A 23,555-nucleotide genomic window follows, 5' to 3' on the forward strand; every position below is an offset into this window, starting at 1 on the left:
ATGCCACTCAAAGATATGGGCTATATATTATTTTCTTTGTGACTATATGTAATTTCTAAACTTATAACAGTATGTGCTTTTGTGCTGTATGCTGTTGGTAATGTGTTTTGCACCTTGGACCCAAAGAAACTCTGGTTCGTTTGACTATGTTCATATTTGGTTGAATGATAATTAAACTTGAACTTGAACAATACATAATGTGTTGGAGGAACTCAGTAGGTCAGCCAACATCTGTGGAGGAAATTGAACGATCAATGCTACCTGACCTATGTGTTCCTCCAATGTTTTAATGCAATGCTCTGGTTCCCAGTACCTGTAGTCTCTTTTGGCCCAATATTATTGAAAGTAGTTTGTTTTGTTGAAGAATTACTGGGTTATTTTCAGATGAATTTAAAATCCAAAGCTGATATGATGCATTCAATTCCAGCTGCCCCTTTATAGGAAGGATGTGAAGGACTTGGAGTGGGTGCTGAAGAGATTTACCAGGGTGCTGCCTGAATTAGAATTAGAAAACACCACAACACAGTACAGGCCCTTTGGCCCATGCAACTTAAGGTGACTTTGTACGTCAGCAAAAACTCTTGGAAATTTCTAGATATACCATGGGGAGCATTTTAACTGGCTGCATCACTGCCTGGTATGGGAGGTGTGTGGGGGGCTGGGGGGTTACTGCTGGCACAGGATTTAAATAAGCTGTAGGACGTTGTGAACTCAGTCAGCTCCTTCATGGACACCAGGCACCAGCCACCCAGCACCCAGGACGTCTTATATAAGCGATGCCTCTAGAAAGGTGGCGTCCATTATTAAAGACTCCCATCACCTCAAACATACCCTCTGTTCATTGCTACCATCAGGGAGGGAGTACAGGAGCCAGACGACACACTCAACAATTCAGGACTAGCTTCTTCTCCTCTACCATCAGATCTCAGAATGGACACTGAGCCCATGAACATAACCTCATCATCTTTTTTCTCTCGCTTATTGTACTTATTATTTAATTTAACATTTTAAAAATATAGATATTCTTACTGTAATTTACAATTGTTATGAATATGAATTGCAATATACTGCTGCCGCAAAACAGCAAATTTCACAACACCTGCCAGTGATTTATTATTTATCAAAGACTTAGGGACAGCTTCTTCCTTTTCACCATCAGATTTCTGAATGGTCCAGGAACACTAATTCATTATTCCTTTCCTTGCACTTTATTTTGTAATTTACAGTTATTGTTATGCCTTGCACTGGACTGCTGCCACAAAACACCATATTTCGAAGATTAAAGATCTTAAAAGCTTAGCTTTACACTCAACGTTGGCTTTATTAGGTAGAGTGGAACCCAGTGTGGTCTTCTGCTGCTTCAAGGTTTGGCATGTTGTGTGTTTAAAGATGCTCTTCTGCATACCACTGTTGTAAAGCGTGGTTATTTCAGTTACTTTCAGCTACCTGTCAGATTTCCTTAAAACGGAGGTTGATAGGTTCTGGATTAGTCAGGGTGTCAAAGTTTATAGGGAGAAGGCAGAAGGATGGAGTTGAGAGGAAAAATAAATCAGCCATGATGGAATGACGGAGCACACTTGACGGGCCGGGTGGCCTAATTGTGCTACTTCGTCTTCTGGTCATGTGCCTTGTAGATGATGGAACGGGCTTTGGGAAAGGAGTCCAAATATTCTCTATTCATTTCCACTGCTTTCAATAAACTCTGCCACGGACAGTCCCAAGCCCCGCTGTGTAAAGAGGAGGGCTGAATACAAGGCTAGCAAACACCCAGTGCTATAGAAACACCAAAAGAAGCTCCAAAGACTTTATCCCAGGGAGAGGAAGGATACATCCAAGAAGATGGGCCACACCTGGATACCACAGGAACGATTGGCCAGGACAGGGGATTCTGCCTCTGTAGGGGTGCTGGGCTTAAGTAAGTAACAACTGCAATCCAGTCCCAAGACGTTCCTTGCTTAATAACACTGAGACTATCTAAATAAAGTCAAACCACTGATACATCCAACCTGGAGCCTGAGGCATATTAAAAAATCTAAATGCCCTATATAATTTTATTTAGTTATGAATCTGCTTTGTATTCAATAGCTGAACCAACATTTACATTGTGAAGAGATTTGGAAGGGGCCGTTTTTGTCTGCAGTTTGGTAATCTGGATGTGCAGAAAATGTTTCCTGACAAATAAATGTGAGTTCGAAGGAGCACCCACATACAGACACACATACACAGACACATAGACACACACATAGACACAGACACACACACAGACACACGCGCACACAGACTCACACACACAGAGACAGAGACACATAGACAGACACAAACACGCACACACACACACACACACACAGACACACACACACTCATGCACACACACACTCATGCACACACCGACACACACACACACACACACACACACACACAGACACACACACACTCATGCACACACACACTCATGCACACACCGACACACACACACACACACACTCATGCACACAGACACAAACTCACACACAGAGACACACACACACACATGCACACACAAATGTGCATACACAAACACACACACAAAGACACCCTCAGACACACAAACACACACACACAGACACCCACAGACACACAAACACACACACATGATCCTTTGGCTTGTAACCTCACTGTGATGGGGGAAATGTTCACAAGCAAAGTAATTTTCAGATTGTTTTACGCCATATTCAGACAGTTGGGCAGAACAGTTCCCAGCCAGGAATATAAAATCTGAAAATTTATCCAGAGTATGTTAACTCTCGCTTCATACATATACTCTTGCCTGTGAGTCAGAGGTTTCTGATTGACTTAAGCCAACAACTCTGAACAGTAATACGTCAGGCAAGATATTAAATACAGGAGTATTTCTAATGTAACAAACACATAATGCTGGGGGAGCTCAGCAGCTCAGGCAGCATCTAAGGAGAGGAATAAATAGTCGATGTTTCAGGCCAAGACCCTCCCTAGGGACTGGAAAGAAAGGGGAAAGACGCCAGAATAAGAAGGTGGGAGAGGGGAAGGAGGACAAGTTAGAAGGTGATAGGTGAAGCCGGGTGGGTAGGGAAAGTAATGGGCTGGAGCAGAAGGAATCAGGTAGGAAAGCAGAGTGGACAATGGGAGAAAGGGAAGAAGGAGGGGACCCAGGGGGAAGTGATAATAGGTCAGGAGCAGAGTGGGGAAATGAAGGCGATGGAATGGGGAGGGGAAAAAATTACCAGAAGGAGAAATCAATGTTTATACCATCAGGTTGGAGGCTAATTAACAATTAATGTGAACAATCCCACAAAAAAAAGTTATCAAGACAAAAGGGCAATTGGGAGATGACTAACCATAGATTATTTACTTCCTTTCCTGTGGCTCTTACTACAGGTAAAGAACTTTTTTGGGATGTGAAGTGCTTTAGGATATTCTGAGTTAGATTTGTATTTATTTTTATATTGTGATACAGCAGGCTAACAGGCCCTTCTGGCCCAATGAGCTTGTGCCTGTCACTACATTCGGATATGGCCCAAGTGTGGAAAGAGAGACACTGAGGCGGGTCAATAGGTCACAGACTTTAATGGGAACAGTATTTTAAAGGGAAAGAAAACAATAAACGTTAGGCCAAACATGGCCATTAGCTAAAACTTTCAAACCAAAAACTGGATGCCAAAACTGCGGCTGAAAGGGAATGCCTAAATATAAAATAAATACTGCATCAGTTGACTCGATAGTCCACATTCTCAGGCAAGGCCGAATGCAAGCAGGCAGCGTAAAGGTGCTGTGCTTTGCTCAAGTCCGGACAAGTGCTACAATGAAAAGGGAGTTAAATACAGCCATAATAAAATAATAATTAGCTGATTCGTGCATATTCATGAGCGCAATTGCTGTGCCGTCGAGCCTGCACAAACTCCATAGAGAGAGTGGTGGGAATCGAACCCAGGTCACTGTCGCTGTAAAGCTTATGGAATAACAGACATTGGAATTGGCAGAGGAAGAGGTCATTTGTCTCTTGGAGCGATCTCATCAATTTTTCCCCCTGAGCTTTGCAAGTTCTACTTTATCAAGAGCCTTTGTGATTTCTGGAGGCTCAGATTGACCAACATTCCTACAGGCAACAAGTGCTACATCATCCATTATCTTTCTGTAGAACCAAACTCCTCACAGGGTCAAAAGATAGATCACCCATACCCTTACATCCTCAGGAGGAAAAAGACACTTGGCTTGTCTCCTTTGACCCTAACCAATTTTCATTAATGCCCCATTATAGTATCCTATCCTGATGCATAATGTGACCACAAGGAACTGCACAGAGATGTGGACACAGCTCAGCACATTACAGAAACCAGCTTCCTCTCTATGAACTCTGTCTATACTTCTTGCTGCCTCAGAAAAGCAGCTAGCATAATCAAAGAACCCACACACCCTGGACAGTCTCTCTTCTCTACTTTTCCATCAACCAGAAGATTCAAAAACCTGAAAGTACATACCAGACATCCCACCCTACAAAAACTCATTTCAGGGAGGTAGCACCATGGGCAATGGAAAAGTCATAAATGCAGCAAGCAGCACTGTCATTATTTTGACCCCTATTAGGCAGGGGTACACTTAAGTGTAGTCTGGGGTGACATACGTTTTTTTTGCAATGGCGCGCTCTCGCTCACGCTCTCTCTCTCTCGTGGTCGCTCACGCACTCTCAAGCACTCTCATTTGCTTTCTCTCTCGCTCTCTCTCCCTCTCTCGCTTGCTTTCACTCTCGCTCGCGCTCTCATTTTCTCGCTCGCTCGTTCTCTCTCGCTCGCGCGCGCTCTCTCTCATGGTTGCTCTCGTGCTCTCTCTTGCTTTTCTCTCGCTTGTTCTCAAAAAAATTGATTTCTGTGATATTGTATATAATTTGCAGACATCAGGGAGCCACTATTAATATGCGGAAGACTCCCGAAAGTTCCGGGAGAGGTGGGATGTCTGACATACCACTAGGCTCTAGGACAGCTTCTACTCCAGTTATCAGACTCTTGAAGAAACTTCTGGTACGATAAGATAGACTCTTGATCTCACAATCTACCACACTGATTTTTCACTTTATTGTTTACCTGCACTGCACTCTCTCCGTAGCTGTTCCACTTTATTCTGCATTCTGCTATTGTTTTCCCTTCTCTGCTTCAATACACGGTGTAATGATTTGATCTGTATGAACAGTATGCAAGACAAAGTTTTCACTGTATCTCAGCACAAGTAACAATAATCATAATCTGTGTCTCTGCTCTGTTGAACCACCAGCCCATGGGAACAGCTTCTTTTGCCATATCCTCTCCTATACCAGCCATGTTCCATTACACTTCATCAAATCCCCTCTTGCTGGAAGGAAAACAATTCCAGTTCTCCAGTCTAACCTTGTAGCCAAAATTCCTCAGCCCTGGAACCATTCTCGCAAACCTTTCCTGCTCTCTCTCTGGGGATTTCGCAAATCAGTTGCGAAAGACACCACACACACACACATTAGGTTAATGTTATGCATTGGATTATGAAAAATGGACAACATTCTATTTCCACACTTAACTACTCATAACCTTTCTTTCACCTAACAGCACTGATTAAAAACATACCCAGTGCTATTACAGATATAGCCTTTCAAAAGTTAGTACTTGATCTGTTGATTTCTTTACCTTGGCAGTTCAAGTGCTCATTCCATCATCTAGGACCCCACCATCCAGCTCTTTTCTCACTGCTTCCATCCAGAAGAAGGTACAGGAGCCTGGTCCCACACCACCAAATTCAGGAACAGTTATTATCGCTCAGCCATCAGTCTCCTGAACCAGAGGGGATGACTACACTCAACATCACTCACCCCAACACAGAGCTGAGTCCACAGCCTATGGACTCAATTTTAAGGCCTCTTAAAACTCACGTTCTCAATACTTTTTACTTATTTATTTATTATTTATTTAAAATTTATATTTGCATTTGCACAACATGTTGTTCTTGGCTTGTTGATTGTTTGTCTCTGTCGTCTGCAGCTTTTTAATTGATTCTATTGTGTTTCTTTCTATTTACCATGAATGCCCACAAGAAAAATGAATCTCAGGGTAGTATATGGTGACATAAATGATAATTAATTGACTTCATTTTGGACCGTTAAATGCCGTGAGAGTACCTGCCTGCCTCCATCACTCTCAGAGAGTATCACTGAGCAGAGAGGTACTGGGGTGGGTCTCCATCTGTGATCCACATTCATTGATGTTACGATCAAGAAAGCTCACCAGTCCCTCTACTTCCTCAGGAGGCTAAAGAATTTCACCATGTCCCCGTCAACTCTTTCTGATTTTTAACTGAAGCACCATATAAAACACTGCGCTGGATCGTATTAACAGCTTATTACACATCCTGCAGCAACTGCTCAGGTTGGGCCTCAAGAAACCGTAGATACAGCTCAGCACACCATGCGAACCAGCATCCCCTCCGTGGACTCTGTCTTACTGCAGCGATAAAGCAGCCAGCATAATCAAAGACACCACCCACTCCAGACATTCACTCTTCTCAACACCAATCCCTCCCATCAGGCAGAAGTTTTGAACCAGAAAGCAGGTACCACCAGGTTCAAGGACAGCTTCCATCACACTGTGTCAAACTCTTAAGTGGATCTCCTGTATGATAAGAGGGTCACATCCTCACAGTCTACTTCATTATGATCTGAAGACCACACTCCATATTTTAGGAACAGTTCACGGAATATAAATTATACATGAATTATACAAAACAATGGAAATATCCTAGCGGGATTCATCGTGGCCTTTACAGCAGTTTGAATGTGCAGGAACGTAAGAAACTGCAGAGAGTAATGGACTCTACCCAATACATCACAGGCAGATCCCTCCCTGCCATCAGTAGCATCCACAGGAAACGTCGTCTCAAGAAGCCAACATCTATCATCAAAGCTCCCCACCATCTGGGCCATGCTGTCTTATTACAGCTACCATCGAGACAGGAGGTACAGAAACTTGAAGTCCCACACCACCAGGTTCAAGAACAGCTACTTCCCTTGAGCTATTCGGTTCTTGAAACAACCTACGCGACCTTTGTTCAGCTTGCTACTCCGCGAGGTTTCCTCGTCTCTGCATTGAACCGAGGCTGTGGCCTGCAACTACTGGACTCCTGGACTGGCTGCAGTGATGACTGGCTTCGCAGTGATGGACTCACTTTTATCAACTTCCATTCCAAATGTTATTTGCTTACTTTTATTGTCTGCACAGTTTTTTTTTCTGCATGTAGGTGTTTGACGGTCTTTTTTTTAAATGAGTTCGATTGGGCTTCTTTGCTTTGGGGCATCTGTAAGGAGATGAATCTCAAGGAGTCATTGATCGTGTAGATAGTCAGAGGCTTTCTCCCAGGGCTGAAATGGCTAGCGCGAGAAGGCACAGTTTTAAGGTACTTGGAAGTAGGTACAGAGGAGATGCCAGTGGTAAGATTTTTGCACAGAGAGTGGTGAGTCTATGGAACAGATTGCCGGTGACAGTGGTGGAGGCAGATATGATAGGGTCTTTTAAGAGAATCCTGGATAGGTACATGGAGCTTAGAAAAATAGAGGGCTATGGGTAACCCTAGGTAATTTCTAAAGTAACTACGTTCAGCACAGCATCATGGGCCGAAGGACCTGAATTATGCTGTAGGTTTTCTATGTTTCTATGTTAACCCTTATCACTACCCCAGTACAGGAAAACCGTGACTGCTCTGCCACAGTGGAATTATTTTTTGTTCTAATTGTGTTCATTCCCATATCATCTTGCATAACTTATATCTAATCTATTTCTTGTGAATGCTGTGCTTCTAACGTGCCAGTGATGCTATTGCAAGTAATATTTTCATTGCATCATCAGACATCTACAGTACTGTACAATAGTCTTAGGCACAGACATATAGATAGGGTGCCTAAGGCTTTTGTACAGTATTGTATTTGTCAACACGGAATGGGGAGCCAGTTTGTAAATCTGGCAGGAGCAAAGAATTTTGGGAATGATGAGGGTGGGGTGCTGCTGGTGGGGTATGGGACAGGTGGCAAGAAACAGTGCCAGGAGCAAAAGTGCCAGGCACCAGGCAAGGTGATTTCATTCCAAGCAGTTGGTTTATTGATCATTATAGAATGTCCCTCTGGTGCTTCCCGCTCCCTCCCCTCTTCCTAACCACCTCCCTGACCCTTCCCCACTCTCAGTCCACAACAGTGACCCATATCAGAATCAGGTTTAACATCTCTCACATATATAATGAGCTTTTTTTGTGGCAGCAGTGCAATATAATACATTAAATTACTACAGTATTGTGCAAAAGCCTTCTGCATCCTAGCTCTATATATATATGTGTGTCTAAGATATTTACACAGTTCTGTATATACAGCAATAAATTCAAATTTTTGCTTCCAAAATGAAGAGCAAGTGGAATTGGGAAGAGAATTGGATAAGTACTTGAAAGGAAGAAAAATTTACACTGCTGTGTGTGGAGAATGAGATTTCATCCATGCAATCAGAATCAGCTTCATTATCACTGGCTTAACTGATGTGAAATTTTGTTATTTTGCGGTAGCAGTACTTTGTAAAGACATAAAATGGCTATAAATTACAAAATTATTAAATAGTGCAAAAGAATAACAAATAATGAGGTAGTTTTCATGGACCATTCAGGAATCCAGTGGTGGTAGGGAAGAAGCTGTTTCTGAATCGTAGAGCGCTGCTACAAGAAATAAGCATCCATGATCAATGGCCCCCACCACCCAGGACTTGTTCTCTTCTCACTATTACCATTGGGCAGGGGTTACAGCAGCCTTAGCTCCCACACCACCAGGATCAGGAACAGATATTACTCTTTAACTATCAGGCTGCTGATCAGGTGTGGATAACTTCACTCACCTCAACTCTGAACTGATTCTATAACCTACACACCCAATTTCAAGGACTCATTACAACTCTGGTTCTCAGTATTACTTGTATTTAATTATTTGGGCAATTTGCCTTCTTTTGCTCATTGGTTGTTTACCAATCTTGGTTTATGCGTAATTTTTCAGAAATTCTCCTGGATTTCTGTACTTTCCTGTAAATGCTTGCAAGAAAATGAATCCCAAGGCAGCATATGGTACTTTGATTATAAATTGACTTTGGCCTTGAATTGCACATAGTGTGTGTCTTCAGGCTCCTGTACATCCTCCCCGATGGTAGCAACAAGAGGGGGGCATGTGATGGATGATGATTGAGAATGTTTACAGATGAATGCTGCCCTCTTGAGCTGCTAGCTCTTGAAGATGTCTTTGATGGTGTCTGTGCTGACACAGTCACAATGCACAGATGAGGTTCCTGCTGAGCTATGAACTGAGGACTTGAACTAAAATTGGACTGTAGTAGACAGCAGCAAGTTGAGTCATTGGGTTAAGAGTGTCTACCGTTGGAAGTGGTTAGGGTTGAGTGAGTTGATTCCTACAATGGATTGTTACAAACCAAAGCTCTTCAGCTGGCTGTGTGGGTGTTCCAAGCCCTTTATTAACAACACTCTAGTGTCCCTGGTAGAGGAGAGACAGAGCTGTATTGTTACTGAGCAATTGCTGCCACCCACACTTCCAGCTGTAGAAACTCCAAACTGCTGTGTAAGTGACCCTTCCAGGCCTTGGAGATTTCTAGAGCATTCCCAGCCATTGGAGAAAACATGACTGCAGTGGTCAATGTCCATACAGTAAGATCCCGCAGTGGAGGGTTGCTTTCTGACAGGAAATCTGTGAGTAATGGTATACCACAGGGATTAGACCTGTTTGACTCCTGCGCTAACAGTGAAGGGTTCTGATTCGGCACCACTATTGATGGTAGTGACTGTGTGTGGGTGACATGCCATCATGTAGTAACCTCAGTATTTGTAAGTACTTGTCAGCGCAGCCGTCTCTTGATAGTATACATCAGAGAGCTTGGAGTCTACTGTATCAAAGGCTTTTGTCAAATCAACCAAGTGCAAGGGTTGCCTTTGTTCATGGTGTTCTTTCTGGTTGTTGCACACATCATGTCTCTGGTACCTCGAGATGGGTGAAACCACACGGCGATTCAAGGAGTACTTCTTCAGACAACGGAAGGAGCTGTCTGACAAGGATACGTGCAAATACTTTGCCTGTTGTTGACAGGAGAGAGGTGCCTCTATAATTACCTCAATCAGCCTTGTCCCCCTTCTTGAATATGGTCACAATTGATCCTGTTCCCACGTCTTCAGGAGCAGGCCATGCATCCCACCTGAGGATCCCAACAATAGACAACCCCTAAGGACAGTGATTCCCAACTTTTTTTATGACATACCATTAACCAATTGGTCCATGGACCCCTGGTTGGAAACTGCTGCCTTAGGAGAACATCACTCTAATCTCAAGTGATCACTACGGTACTGTATTATGCCACGGGGATTGCTGCTGGGACCCCTAAAGTTTGTCAAATAACATTAATGATCTCGATACAAATGTAGGAGGAAATATTAGTAAGTTTCCAAACGCAAACACGAGGAAATCTGCAGTTGCTGGAATTTCAAGAAACACACAGAGAAGTTGCTGGTGAACGCAGCAGGTCAGGCAGCATCTCTAGGAGGAAGTACAGTGGACGTTTCGGGCCGAGATCCTTCGTCAGGACTAACTGAAAGAAAAGCTTTTCTCCTGTACCTCCTCCTAGAGATGCTGCCTGACCTGCTGCATTCACCAGCAACTTCTATGTGTGTTGCTTAGTAAGTTTCCAATTTGATACAAAAGTTGGTGGTGCTGTTGTACGACAATGCAGAACTATACTAACCAGAACCAGAATCAGGGTTATTATCACTGACATATGTGGTGACATTTGTTGTGCTACAGTTCAATATATAAAAATTACTATAAATTACAATAAGAATATATAAAATTGCAATAGAGCAAAATAGTGAGGTAGTGTTCATGGGTTCATTGTCCATTCAGAAATCTGATGGTGGAGGATAAGAAGCTGATCCTGAAACATGGAGTGTGTGTCTTCAGACTCCTGTACCTGCTCCCTGATTGTAATATTGACAGTAGGGCATGTCCTGAGTGATGGGATCCTTAATGATGGATCCTGCCTTCTTGAGGCATTGCCTTTTGAAGATGTCCTCGATGGTGGGGTGGCCAATGTCTATGATGAAGCATTCACCAGACAGAACTGACATCTCATCCCTTCACACTGCACTAGAGGTCCACACTAAATTACCTTACTCACTGCTCTGATGCCAGAGCTAAGCACATAGCTATTTGATTCAAAGATAAGATCACTTCAAACTGAGCTGCTCTGACCATTTTAATTTGTCGTACAGAATAGTACAAGATCATTAAATTCCATCTACCAGAAGCTAACAGATGCTGTACATCTCCCAGGCTCTCCAGTAACTATCTCCATCAATCATCCATTCTGCTCTCTCTCTCAAGTTCATGCCCCTTCCCAGCCAAAATAACTGGCCCTAGGTAATCAGAACCTCTTTGAATCCTACTCAATGGACACTGTCATAGAGTCATACAGCATGACAATAGGCCCTTTGGCCCATCTAGTCTGTGCTAACCTATGTCCCACCAACCTTTTATTGGTTATTTGGTCCATTATGGACTTCAAACATTTTCAGATGATCTTTTGACTGTAGGGAATGGAAGGATAAGCAGGCAGATGGGATTGGCTTAATTTGGTATCACAGTTAACACAAAACTGTGCAAAGTCTCAGGCACATATATATAGCTAGGGTGCCTAAGACTTTGGCACTGTACTATATTTGCCAAAGTGGAGTAGAGCGCGAGTTTGTAAATCTGGCAGAAGCAAAGGGTGTTGGGAATGGTGAGGTGGAGCACCGCAGGAGATGTGTGACAGGTGGCCAGGGGTACCAGGGGTGGAGGGTGGCACTGGAGCAGTCACACCCAGCCATGGGGCACGGGGCAAGCTCATTTGATACCAAATAATGTGCTTATTGATCATCACAGAATATGTCTCTGGTGCTTCCTGCTCCCTCCCTTCTCCCTTCCCCTTTCCCCAACCATGATTCCTCTCTTCCTACCCCCTTCCCTCTCTCAGTCCACAATAGAGACCCATATCAGAATCAGGTTCATCATCACTCAAATACATCATGAAATTTGTTTTTTTTTATTTTGTGCAGTAGTACAGTGCAATACATAATATTACTACAGTACTGTGTTGTATAGTTCTTCATTCCTTAACTCCTGCCTCTTTAAAACTATTCTGGTATATATTGGTGCCTCTGGAAATTATTGTAGTTGACACAGTCTATATCTATGTGATGACCTCTCCACACAATGAAAGAAAAATGGAAGATTATAGGTTGCTAAGGGGGAAGGGTTAGATTAATCTTAGAGGAGGTTAAAAGGTGGGCTCTACGTAATAGGTTGAAGGCCCGGTAATGTGCTGTACTGCAAAAACAGGGGATTCTGCAAACGCTGTAGAGGCTGAATCCTGATGGATGCCTTGGCCCAAAACGTTGACTCTATTCCTCACAATAGATGCTGCCTGGCCTGCTGAGTTACTCCAGCATTTTGTATCTGTTGCTGTGCTGCACTTTTCCATGTTCTATGTTCTACCCTCAGTGGCCACTTTATTAGGTACACCGGCTCATTAATGTAAATATCTAATCAGCCAATCATGCGGAAGCAACTCCATCCATAAAAGCATGTAGACATGGTCAAGAGGTTCAGTTGTTGTTCAGATCAAACATCAGAATGGAGAAGAAATGTGATCTAAGTGACTTTGACCATGGAATGATTGTTGGTGTCAGACAGGATGGCTTGAGTTGGGGTTTTCACACACGACAGTCTCTAGAGTTTACAGAAAATGGTGTGAAAAACAAAAAAATACATCCAGTGAACGGTAGTTCTGTGGGCGAAAAATGATGAAATGGCTGAGCTGATGTGATGGGCCAAACAGCCTAATTCTGCTCCTATATCTTATGGTCATGGAAAATGGCTTGTTAATGAAAGAGGTCAAAGGCGAATGGCCAGACTGGTTCAAGTTGACTGGAAGGTTCAGTAACTCAAACAACCAGTCATTACAACAGTGGTGTGCAGAAGATTATTTCTAGATATACAACATGTCGAACCTCGAAGCTGATGGTCTACAGCAGCAGAAGGCCACAAACATACACTCAATGGCTACTTTGTAAGATATAGCAGGTATGACAGGAGGCCACTGAGTATATGGTCTATGGCCTATTAATCCGGCAATTGGGGAGTCTTTTATTATAGGACTCACATTTTCTACAGCAGAAAAGATTTTTGTTTTTTCAAAGTTTTAAAAGCATTGATGTCATTCATGTGTTAATTCTGGAAGAACAGGGGGAATAATAAGGGGAAGAGGATCAGGCTTAGGGTGAAAAAAAATCTTCAAATCAACTGTGGTCTCTGGAAAGAGGCACCACACATAGTCTTCAGGCCAATGTTTAAATATATAAATGCCTCGGTTTTGCTTTCTGGTGGCAAATGCATTCCTTTCAAATAAAACAGTGTTTTTCATGGCTCCCCTTCAACACACTGATTTCAGAGCAAAGGTTACAAACTGCAAATCAGCAGAACTTATTTATACACCACACAAACGGCTCAGAAAGCCACACAGAATAGCAATCCAGCCCTTAGTTCCAGCCCGCGTTAGAATTCCAATAACCCTCTTTGTAAAGAAAGATTAGCTTTATTTGTCAAATATACTGCAAAACTTACAGTGAAATGCATAGTTTGCGTCAAGGACCAACACAGTCCAAAGATGTCCTGGGGACTGATGTGCTACAGTGCCAACTGACCCGTGTCCTTTCAACAAACACATCTCTCTGTTCAGTGCTCCCTTGTACTTATGCATTTTCCTCTAAAATGCATATCTGCCGTCTATTTCAATTACTCTTCATAACAGCAAGTTCAGCATTCTCAACACTTTCCAGGGATAAAATGATCTCCGCTCAGAATTTTCTTGTGGCCCTCTCATGACGACAACTTCTCATTTTCTTCAAGTCCAAGGTAACAAAACTCTTTCACAATGAGGAGGGCACCTCTCGCTTTTCTATTGTCTAAGGAACAGAGCTACGGGCAGTTCAGGTTTCGAGGTTTGGAAACTTCGTTGCAAGGTTTTAGTTCCACTTCTTCCAATGTACAAGGCTGGAGGACTGTGGAAGTGTGGCTTACACAGCCACCCATGCAATTAAAGCACTCGCCAAGCCTGCAGGCTGTGGTAAATGCCCGTCATGCTCCCACTTCTGAGCCAGAAGGTCCCTTTTCACAGTGAAGGACAGTTACAACCTGAGGTGCATCTTCTTCCTGTTGGCTCTCACTAGGCAAGGTCAGTAACTAGAGCGATAGCAACTTAGTGTGAAGCGCCTTTTGCACTGAAATAAAATTCAACAGCTAGCTGTGCCTGCATTGGTTAACGTATGCGGAGTGTTTCGTGGCTCTGGGGCTGTACTCGCTGGAGTTTAGAGAACTGAAAGGCCTAGACAGAGTGATCGTGGAGAGGATGTTGCCTGTGGTGGCCGAGCCAAGAGGCACAGCCTCAGAACAGGGGGATATCCATTTAGAACTGAGATGACAAGGTATTTCTTTAGTCAGAGGGTGGTGAATTTGTGGAATTCATTGCCACAGATGGCTGTAAAGGCCAGGTCATTGGGTATATTTAAAGCAGATGTCAATAGGTTCTTGATTATTTATTTATTTATTGAGATTAATGTGAAATATGCCCTTCTGCCCCATCGAGTCTTGAACCGAACCCATCTCCTTCAAGGCAGACATGGATACCAGCCACTATACTAATGTAGAATGATCACCGCTCAGGTTATGCTTTGGGCTGCATGTATAGAGGCAAGAATGTACCCTGTTTCCCAGTTCAGATGAACGGTCCTAAACACACATATCTCTCTCTCTCCCTACCCCTCTCCCTCCTCCTCTCCTTCCTCCATTCCCTCCTCCTCCTCTCCCTCTTCCTTTTGCTCCTCCTCCCCCCTCTCCCTCCAGATGCTGGGATCTGGCACAACACACGATCTGGAAGAACTCAATAGGTCGAGCAGCGTCTGCAGGGGGGAGAGGAACTGTTGATGATTCAAGTTAAGTCCCTGCGTCAGGACATCTCGACCAGAAAGAAGGATTTTCATTTCTGCAGCACCATTCACATGCTTGGAATATTTCAAATTTCCCACAGCCAAGCCCTTAAGCCCACAATGTTGTACAGACCTTTCAACCTAATCCAAGATCAGTCTAACACTTCCCTCCCACATCACCCTCCAGTTTTCTTTCTTCCATATATCTACCTAAGAATCTCTTAAATGTCCCGAATGTACTTGCCTCTAGCACACCTCCGGCAGCACATTCCAGTCACCAACCCCTCTGTGTAAAATACCTACCTCTGACACCCCTGTACTTTCCTCCCCTCACCTTAAAAGGATGCCCTCTGGTATTAATCATTGCTGCCTTGGGGAAAAAAGGCTCTGCAATGCCTCTTATAACCTTTATCTCCTCTCATCCTCCTTCTCTGGCTACCCACTCTATCTACAGTGTATCTTTATCATACTGAATCAAGTCATTTCTTATCCTCTTTCACACAAAAGAGAAAAGCCCTAGTTCACTCAGTCTACCCTCATATGATATTTTCCAGGCAGCATCTTGGTAAATCTCCTCTGCACTCTCTCTAAAGCTTTCACATCCTTCCTACAATGAGATATGCAGAATTGAACACAATACTCCAAGTGTGGTCTAACCAAGGTTTTATAGAGCTGCAACGTTACCTCATGGCTCTTAAACTCAATCCCCTGACTCATGAAGGACAACACACTATCACCTTCTTATCTACCCTTGCTATTCCTCTTTTGCATTATTTATTATTGTAATTTATAGTAAGTTCTTCCATGTCTTGTGCTGTACTACTGCCACAAAACAATGAATTTCATGACATACATCAGTGATAATAAAACCAATTCTGGCAAGAGGTAGGGCTTATGATGTGGAACTGGGGCTGACGTATGTGCAAGGATTGCAGGGACGGGACCGGGGGTATTGTTCTCAATGATGAATATGAGGTGGAATGCGACAATCGGTGAGAGCAGGACTGAAGGTGGGGAAAGGAGATTCCATTCACAGGATCGATAAGGGTAACAGGGTCATGGAGAGGCTGCTCTGGTTGGGACATCTTTGTTCTAATGGACCAGTTAGTTGGGCCAAAGGGCCAGTTTGTCACGAATGGTAAGCAGAAGGGTTGGACATACTTTTCACTTCCTTGCCCTTGCCTCTTGTCAGGTTTTGCTATTGGCAATGAGGGAGGTCCCCAGTTGAAAATTCAAAGTTAATATTATAGTACATATACATCACCATATACAACGCTGAGATTGATTTACTTGTGGGAATACTCAGCAAGCCTATAGAATAATAATTATAACAGAATCATTGAGAGGTCGCCCAACTAGGGCACTCAATCAGAGTGCAGAAGACAACAAACTGTGCAAATACAAAAAGAAGAAACAATAATAATAAATAAATAAATAAACAACAAATATCGAGCAGATGGAATGAAGAGTCCTTGAAAGTTGAGCCCATTGGTTGTAGGAACATTTCAATGATGGGTTCACTAAAGGTCTCTTTATGCAAGGGTCCTTCCCCAGTACATTGGGGACCTGAGGTCAAACGTGTTACATACAGCAAGGCCATGCAACAGTGAACATATAGTCAGTTCACTGACTATCCAAGCACCTGTCCTTCCTGTGGCTAGGAGGAGTCCGTGCACAATGTGTATATGGTGTGAGAGAGTTTGCAGCCTCTATTTGATTACCTGAAGGGGTTGCTCCTCAGGCCCGTGCTCCTGATCTATGGTCATGCAGCACAAAGAAGGAGAAGTCTGCTTGGGGGATCTCCTGGTTGGTTTGCTCCTGGACCTAGCTAAACTGGCCATTCAGGAGTCCATGTGGCAGGTAGTTGGAGGCTGTGCTCTCCGCTTTGGGGTGACGTTCTGGCCTGGTTGTCCTTGGAGAAGGAGCACACAACCTATGTGTGCACAATGGTGGATTTCTGACAACAGTGGGCCCATCTCATCGGGGGCTCAAATGTGTTGTAGACAGTTATAATTTTATTTTAATTTTGAGACTGTGAATAGTTTATGAAAAACAGATTTTTTGTGTGGTGCTTTGTTAGTGAATATACTTTTGGTAAAAGGTTTAGAGGGGTGGATTCAGTGTGTAATTGTGAAAATAATTATGTGTTACCATCAGGAAGGAGATACAGGAGCCAGAAAGCACACACACACACAACATTTTGGGAACAGCTTATTCCCCTCCATGCAACACACATCAAAGTTGCTGGTGAACGCAGCAGGCCAGGCAGCATCTATAGGAAGAGGCGCAGTCGATGTTTCAGGCCGAGACCCTTCGTCAGGACTAACTGAAGGAAGAGTGAGTAAGGGATTTGAAAGCTGGAGGGGGAGGGGGAGATGCAAAATTCCCCTCCATCATCAGTTTTCGAAATGGACAATGAACATTACCTCACTATTTTTGCTCTCCTTTTGCATTATTATTTGGTTTATTTTTTAATATATATTTCTTACTGTAATTTATATTTTTGCATATTGTACCACACTGCTGCCACAAAACAACAAATTTCATGGCTTACAGTATGTTACTGATAATAAACCTGATTCTGATTACAAATCAGATCCATCAATCATCAGCTATATGAAATGCAGCAGATATTTTGCATGGAGCAAGTTCAAACAAGCAATGTGAGAATGACCGAATAACCTGCTTTAGTGAAGTTAATTTAGACCATAAGAATTCGGAGCAGACTTATGTCATTCTGCCCATCGAGTCTGCTCTGCCATTCCATCATGACTGATTTATTATCCCTGTCTACCTCATTCTCTTGCCATTTGGGAATTGATTGGCAGGATATCAGGAAAAATCCTTCTGTTCTTCCTTGCAATACAACTCTACTTCCTCTGCTTGACGAGGAAGATATGCTAGCAGCTATATTTCATTAGGGGTTTGAGGAGGTTTGTTATGTCATCAAAGACTCCAGCAGACGTCTACAGAAGTAGTGCAGAGAACATTCTGACTGGCTGCACCACTATCTAGTATGGAGGCACCAATGCCCAGGACTGCCAACTCAACCGGCTTTGTCATGGGCACTAACCTTCCCACCATCCTGAACGTCCTCAAAAAGTGATGCTTTATGAAGGCGGCACTCGTTAAGGACAATACTCACCATCCAGGACATGCCTTCTTCTTATTACTACCATCAAGGAGGAAGTACAACAGCCTGTAGATAAACGCACTCTGTTTCAAGAGCAGCTTCTTACCTCTGCCATCAAATTTCTGAACAGTCCATGAACCCATGAACACTTCTTCACCTTTTCTCTCTTTCTGCACTACATATTTATTTGTTGTATATTCTTATAGCAACTTCTAGTAATCATTTATGTATTCCACTGGACTGCTGCTGCAAAACAATAAATTTCCTATGTCAGTGATAATAAACCTGATTCTAATTCATTGACTCAAGATCTCAGTCACAGATAGCGTTAGCCCAGGTTTTTACCTCAAAGTCTTGCAGGTAGATTTAATCCAAAACTTTTCAACACAGCCACACGGTCTAATCTGTGAAACTATGCTATTTGACAATGGTGCATCTAACACTCACTGAGATGCAGTGTGCATTGGGTATGGAAAAGCAAGATTCCAACCAAACTCATACACAACTCAAGGCCCAGCCCAAACCTTAGGGATCTCTCCACCCTCTCATTCCCAGACCTGCTGAAAAGATCCTGGCAAGATCACTTTTGCAATACACTTCTGATCATTCAGAAGATGTGTAGTTTGGACGGTTGATGATTGTAATGTAAATAAATCATCACTTAATTGTGATGTAAACAAACACGTAGACCTCGATCTTATTTGTGAACCAATGAGGCCAAAATTGCTGACCACAATGCGCGAAGTTCGCCACACACAGCCAATCAGCAACGAGAATTCCTCCACATATCACAATTGAGTTTCCAAAATGACATCCAATCACCTGATTGATAAAAATATAAAGTCCAAGCATTTGGGTGACACACCACAGTCAACAGCATACTGACAATGCCTTGCTTGGTGACAAAATGTTTGCAAGCAGGTTGCTAAAATCGGTGAACAACTCAATCCAATGCTTCTGATTGCCTGCAACTAGTTAACCAAGTAGCTTAGTGAAATCACTTTTATCATTGCCAAACCCATAATCTATCAGAAGACATTGCTAGTTTGAAAACAGAAAGGGGATCTATGTGGCTGTGGGACAATTTATCAAAAAACAAAGAATAGATTGGCTTACTTCTGCAGAATGCAATCCTTTGGGATGGAGGTATATAATTTTGCTGATAATCTATAATGGGATTTATTTTTTTCGACACTTCCTCTCTATATAAAATTATGTATATAAATTAATAAATAGTGCAAAAGAAGGAAAATAATGAGATAGTGTTCATGTGTTGTCCATTCAGAAATCAGATGGTGGAGGGGGAGAAGCTGTTCCTAAAACGTTGAATGTATATTTTCAGCCTCTCGTAATTCCCTCTTGATGGTAGTAATGAGAAAAGAAGGCAAGTCCTGGGTGATGGGGGTTCTTACTGACGGCTACCATACAACATCTATGCAGCCTCTGTAAATTGCAAATTCAGTGCGATTCTTACCAAAGAAGATTTCTTGCGGGTCTTACAGTGGTATCAAAGGCAGAAATAGGCAGAAAAGCTGTTCTCACTGGGAATCTACCCAGACTATCAGATATTCAGCCGCTCCTCCGCGATGTCTCATAGAGTGACTGTGCCCTCTAGTGTTGAGACCCGCGGAAGAACATTACAAAGAAGGGACCGGACCGGCTTCCTTCCACTGGCTGCCCTCCATCCCTCGCTCAACTCCAGAACCAAGCCACTGCCAATATCGAGGCCTAACTATTCGACCAGAGAAGGCATCTCCCCCTCCCCAAAACTACTCCACAATCTGAAAACTCTCTCCAATACCACCGACCATTCACAACACCACCGTAAGTTTGTTCGGCCTATTCTATTCCTGATAGCTCCATAGACATGCATCCCGGTTGGTTCCCTTTCCGCTGTTCAGTCTGCGAGTTCCGCCTCGGCGTCAATAAAGGTAAAACATCCACTCTGATGCAATTTGGAGTTAGTCTAAGCAACCCAAAGACGATTTAAAAGTCTGGAAAAGAGTCATAATTTATTTCTTCAACCAATCATCTATTTGAAAGAAAGTGGTCTCTACAAACTATGGATGGAACTGTGGGACACTGAAGGCAAGTACTGTTAATCGGATATTTTAACCTGGTCTTTGCTGAGTGTTAAACAGGTTTAAAAGCAGGCTTTTACAGCGCCGCGGTAGCGTGTAGTAATAACTGCAGAGAGAGAGAGAGACAGACAGACAGAGTGAGATAGGAGGGCGGCGAGGGGGAGAAGGGAGGGGGAGTGGGGTGGGAGAGAGGGAGGAGAGGGGGAAGGGGAAGAGGAGAGGAGAGAGAGGGGAAGGGAAGGAAAGAGAGGGAAGGGGAGAGAGAGAAAGAGGGAGGGAGAGTGAGAAAAGGGAGGGGGAGACTGCTTCCAATTTAATGTACAATAGAGAAGTTGTTCTATTTTACAGAGTCTTCCATCTGCCCCCACCCCCAGCCCTCCCGCGTTCCAACAATCAACGCTCTGTTTGATTGTGAATGTGGTCACAACCGTCGCAACTGAATTTTACTCTCCCGGGTCCGTAATTCCGTCACACATAACGGAGCGCGGAATAGACACCGGCCCGTCCCCACACTCTCACAACCATCCAGACCGATTGTAGTTGCTGTTTTTTAACTAATGCGTTACTAGTTCTACCTTAACACAATTCTTCAGTTCTCAATTCGCATCACACTTGTGGACTGAGAATTTCTCAACTGAGTGAGCACACTGACCGTCTGTCTCGCACACTCACTCAGTCACTCACTCTCCCGGCCGCTCGTTTAACGCTCCCTCTCCCCCAATCCCCGCACTCGTCTCTCTCCCCCTCTCAAATTTCGCGCACACACTGTATTTCACGCGGTTTATTTTCAGTACCGTCGCGTACACTTCATTGTATTTTACACATCTCTGTTATTCCTCGCCACTTTAAGTGTCAGAGCAATCGCAAAGACGCGATCAATCCTTTCACAGAGTGGTTTTACCTGCACGCAATACACGGACAATCTCTGCTACTCTATTATTTCACTCGGTTCCCCTGCGCTACTTTGCCGCTCGTTAATGTACTACCGCGTTATGACACTGCAGTTAAGATCTAAAATTGGCGTTTAAACCTCGGTTGAATCCGGACAAACGGCGGGAGGGTCCGTCAAGTTGTTACAGACTGCAGCTAATATTTCAGGGGAGAAGGAAGGGGTGCCGGAGTGGGGTAGTGATTAAAAACACTGCAATCTTAGCGTTCCGTAAGATATATCGATTCACTTCACAATCGATTCCAGATGGAATTAACGAGTAAAGCCGCGCTCCCGCAAACGATACATCCAATAGATATTTACCAGGAACATAATTAAATTTTTGAATGCGCTGAACACCTCGGTCTTCAAACCAGTCCCAACTTCCCTTTAAGAATGGTTGCAATCTGAAGAGGTGATGAACATCTCTTTTCTGCCATAAAAACACCCCAAGCATTTCAATGCAATTGAATGTGGAACCCGGGGTCCCATCGACACTGCTCTCGGTTTAGCCCGCCTGTTAAATATTCAGAAATGGTCGCGGACTGATTAATCACGGCGTGAAATTGTAGAGAAAATAACAAGTCAATTGGCTTTTAAATACAAACATACAATCACATCGTGTTCGTGGTCCTGTTCCAGGCGGTACATCACTTGGACTGTTAGGTGTTCAGTGAGAGATGATGGGGCAGGAGATGGTGGGGGGGTGGGGGGCTAGCGAGAAAGGATTTTTAAATCACCATCTAGGCACAAAACACTTTCAAAACATAGGCACGCGTTCAATATTAATAAAGACATTGCAAAATCGCTTGAGTATGACCCAGGATGCGAAGGGCGCACACGAAATTGTCGAGAAAAATGCAGTCTTACCTTAGAGAGCGATCAGGTCAGTTTGTCGCTTACAGTTGGATGTATAAAGAGTCGCCAGCCTCTCATTAACAACTGCACGGGATTCTCTCTCTCTCTCTCTCTCTCTCTCTCTCTCTCTCTCTCTCTCTCTCGCTCTCTCGCCTTCTCCCCTTCCCTCTCCCCTGGATGTATGCTGGAATGTGTTCACGGGAAGCAGGAGAGGCGATACATCTCTGTTGCGTGTGTATGTGTGTGTGTGTCTGGGTGTGTGCGTGTATGTGTGTGAGTATGTTTCCCTCGTTAAAAATCCTCCAGCAACAATTGCCTCCGTGACACACTTCAACGCAAAGGGTTGTGGAGAGAGAGGGAGGGATAGAGTGAGAGGATAGCTTGAAAAATGGGCGGTCCAAAAAAATTCTCCCCTCCCACACACTATTTTCTGGGGAGAAACCTATTTTAACATCAAGAAGATAATGCCGAGAGATTGCAGCGCACCGCTGACCCCACTAAACTCGCTTTGTACCCGGCTGGCAGCTTTCTTTCTGTCTCTCATCTATCTCCCTCAAATTGGTTTCAGCAGTCGGAGCCAATGAAACGACGTTTTCCCCTCTCTCTCCTGGGAGTCTGCACTCTGAAAGATGCGAGAGAAGAGGAGAGCGGCTTTAAATTTACACATACACACATGCATGCGCCAAAACAGATTGGAACAGAGATGGTCTTTAGGGATAAGGACTCACAAAACAGATAAAACCTCCCCCCACCCCCGCCGCCTCCCCAATAAAAAGACAAGAGCTGTCAGCCACAACAACCTGGCGTTTACTTGACAAGGCGATTCTCTACAGTATCAATTGATATCCAGCTCTGTGTCTCACTATCTCTCACTCTCCCCCTTCCTTCTCTCTCTCTCTCTCTCTCTCTCTCTCTCTCTCTCTCTGTACGTCTCTCTCCATCTGTGTCTGGCTCTTTCTCCCGCCCCCCCCACCCTGTCTCTTTCTCTGTCTCTCTCCCTCTCTTCCTGTCTCTCCGTCTCTCTCTCTCTCTCTCTCTCTGCCTGTGTCTTGTCATCTCTGTCTCCTTCCCTCCCTCCCCCTTCCCTTTCCTTCCTCTCTCTCATTCACTTCGCCTCAGCTCATGGCTGATTATTGTTGGAGGGGAGAAACTCTGAAATGAAATCCGCAGCCAGGGACTTCCGTCCAAGTTGTGAGGGTTTTTTTCTTTCTCTCTCTGCGTTATCTCTCGCCGTGGTTGTTTTCTCAGACCTGGACTGCTTGGCTGTCCCGCAGATCAACACCGTGCCAATTTAGAACTTTATTCATCACCTCTCATTGCACCCGTTACCCCCACCACCACCCCCCGCCCCGGCACCTCTCCATACGAACAAAGGCACGGGCGCAAATCCAGATAGATTCCTTTCTTGGTCGACTCACGATTTCGGAGCTTTCCGAACAGGAAAACCCCGAGAGTTTATGCCCCGAATCAACCTTCACAT

General features: G+C 43.9%; 1 protein-coding gene across 3 annotated transcripts in view; it reads right to left on the bottom strand.

Annotated features, from left to right (window-relative positions):
• LOC134356339 (cadherin-11-like) overlaps positions 1-22,612 on the bottom strand; it is a 253,898-nt gene extending 231,286 nt beyond the window's left edge. Inside the window, exon 1 of one of the 3 annotated variants that reach the window (XM_063067233.1) lies at positions 22,088-22,612. The gene's annotated coding sequence lies outside the window, so the exon portion shown is untranslated. Of the gene's footprint in view, positions 1-21,541; positions 21,666-22,087 lie in introns of those variants that run through there. The other 2 variants (XM_063067230.1, XM_063067232.1) reach the window with 2 other exon arrangements.
• Positions 22,613-23,555: the final 943 nt, after the last annotated feature.

The sequence above is a fragment of the Mobula hypostoma genome, chromosome 14 (assembly GCF_963921235.1).
Source record: "Mobula hypostoma chromosome 14, sMobHyp1.1, whole genome shotgun sequence".
Taxonomy (NCBI): domain Eukaryota; kingdom Metazoa; phylum Chordata; class Chondrichthyes; order Myliobatiformes; family Myliobatidae; genus Mobula; species Mobula hypostoma.